The sequence below is a fragment of the Lepisma saccharinum genome, chromosome 20 (assembly GCF_977018435.1).
Source record: "Lepisma saccharinum chromosome 20, izLepSacc3.1, whole genome shotgun sequence".
Lineage (NCBI taxonomy): Eukaryota > Metazoa > Arthropoda > Insecta > Zygentoma > Lepismatidae > Lepisma > Lepisma saccharinum.
In genome coordinates, this window is record NC_139248.1 from 14,424,421 (window position 1) to 14,426,818 (window position 2,398).

At 45.1% G+C, this 2,398-nt stretch overlaps 1 pseudogene; it reads right to left on the reverse strand.

Moving 5' to 3' along the window:
- Window positions 1-522: 522 nt before the first annotated feature.
- Window positions 523-1,763, reverse strand: LOC146003348 (neuropeptide CCHamide-1 receptor pseudogene; annotated as a pseudogene).
- Between the last annotated feature and the right edge of the window lie 635 nt (window positions 1,764-2,398).

Consider the following 2,398-nt stretch of genomic DNA (forward strand, 5'->3'; position numbering starts at 1 on the left):
TATTTGTTCATCCAACACTTTTTGATTTTAGAAGAGCTCTGATTTTACAAGAGCTTTTGACCGTGTTAAACAATCTCTTCACTGTTTGGATGTCTAGTTCTGACTTTACAAAAGCTTTTGACTGTGTTAAACAATCTCTTCACTGCTTGAATGTCTAGTTTTAATTTTACAAAAGCTTTTGACTGTTTTAAGAAATCTCTTCACTGTTTGAATGTCTAGTTCTGATTTTACAAAAGCTTTTGACTGTGTTAAGAAATCTCTTCACTGTTTGTATGTCTAGTTCTGATTTTACAAAAGCTTTTGACTGTGTTAAGAAATCTCTTCACTGTTTGAATGTCTAGTTCTGATTTTACAAGAGCTTTTGACTGTGTTAAGAAATCTCTTCACTGTTTGATGTCTACAAAAGCTTTTGACTGTGTTAAGAAATCTCCTCACTGTTTTGATTTGTCAACTGTGTTTGTCAAACAAGGTTAAGAGGATTCTCTTCGGTTAATTGGGTGGACTACAGTTCAGAACTCCTGAGTGCGGCAGCGAGGCTTGCCTCTTCCCGAGTTGCCATGGCACCCACCTCCTTCGTTCACCAACCTCAGCGGCCAGCCTCATGTCTTGTCAAGCTTGAAGGACGTGGTCGTGACGGTCATCTCTTCGTTTCTCCGTATGGTGCTGTTGAAGTTCATCATGGTGTTGGAGGACTCGTACGTTGATCTGCTTCTTCTGTGCTTTATCTGCCTCTGTGTCGGCAGGCAGCAGAAGAGGTACCGGTTGTAGTACTTGCGGAAGGTACCGCTGACGCAGTACAGCGCGATGGGGTTGATGCAGGAGTTGATGAAACTGAAGCAGAACCCGATGATCCTGAACGCATGCCAGTAGTCGTCAAAGTTGTTGAAGGAGTTAGGGTGGAAGTGAAACCACAGCATGAAGATATGGTAAGGTAAGAAGCATATCGCAAAGATAATGACGAAGGACAGAATCATCTTAGCGACCTTCTTCCTGGCTTGGATCTGATTCGACTGATACAGCATCTCTCCAGGCATGTTCCTGGCGCTCTGAAGGAGATGACGAGCCATGAAGAGATAGAAGCCTGCTATGATGACGAGCGGGATGGCATAATAGGTCAAGAACTTGAACATCACAGTGACCTTCTTGTAGGTATCGCCGAGGTAATCCGGGAAGGGGTAGCAAGCCTGGACCGTCTTGTTGGCGGCGGTCACCCCAAAGGTCTGAACCCTCGAGAATATGACAGAGGGTAGGGCGAAGATGATGGACACGATCCAGATTCCGACAGCTGACACCAGGGTGACTTTTGTAGGATGGTGGCCCATGTGCTTCCGCATAGGATCCACAATGGCAAAGTACCGATCGGCGCTTAGGGCTGTCAGGGTGAACACCGACACGCCGATGGAGATGTCCTTGACGAACTCGCTCAACTTGCAAATGACCAACCCATAAGGCCAGGACTCCACGGTGTACAGAGTGCTTGTAAAGGGAACGCAGGTCAGGATCACCAGCAGGTCTCCTAAGGACAAGCTGAAGATGTACGTGTTGGGGATGTTCCGCATATTACGGTTCCTCACGAATATCACCACAAGGGTCCCATTTCCAAGAACTCCCACCACGAAGATGATGAAGAACAGGATGGGGACTATGTAGGTTTCTGGGCGCTCATTGTAAGGGATGTAGTCATCTTCTTCTTCAACCGTCGCATTCTTAAGAAACGCCTGTGTAAAGTTGTCCTCTTCTTCTACATGCAAGCTCGGCAACATGTTGGAATGAACCAGGATGGATTGACAATGACCAGCGTCCACGAAAGCACTCCAATTCAAGGATACCCAACAATGATGATCTGGAAAGACAGAAATGAGAATTGTATATTAATAAACCTCAATATTAAGCAGTTCTTCTTGTATGAAAAGAAGCAATGTCGGCGATTGGGTTCCAAAACGGGGGGATGGGGATAAGGTGCCAAGACTGGGGGGGGGGGGGGCGAGGACAGTTTACTCTTCTTTGTATAGTGCGGTGGCAAAAAGTGGGGAGGAGGCAACTGCCCCCCTAATCGCGGCCACTGATGGAAAGTAATTCGAAGAATTATCTTTAGAACTTCAAGTTTTAATAACTCCAATTCTAAGTCACATATTGGCATGCTGTTTGTTGTACATGATGCACAGAAACTAATAAAGCTTTTTTCTGTTGAAGGTGACTCATTAGTGATTGACCATGTGGAAGAAAGAAATAGAAGCGAGAGAGAGAGAGAGAGAGAGAAAGAGAGAGAAATTGGTAGATAAGCGAGATACAGGGATTGAGTGTAAAAGAAGTAGAGAAATGAGAGAGAGGGATTGAGAGAGAAAGAGAGAAGCGAGCTATAGAGATGGAAATAATAGAAAAGCAAGGGGGATGGAGA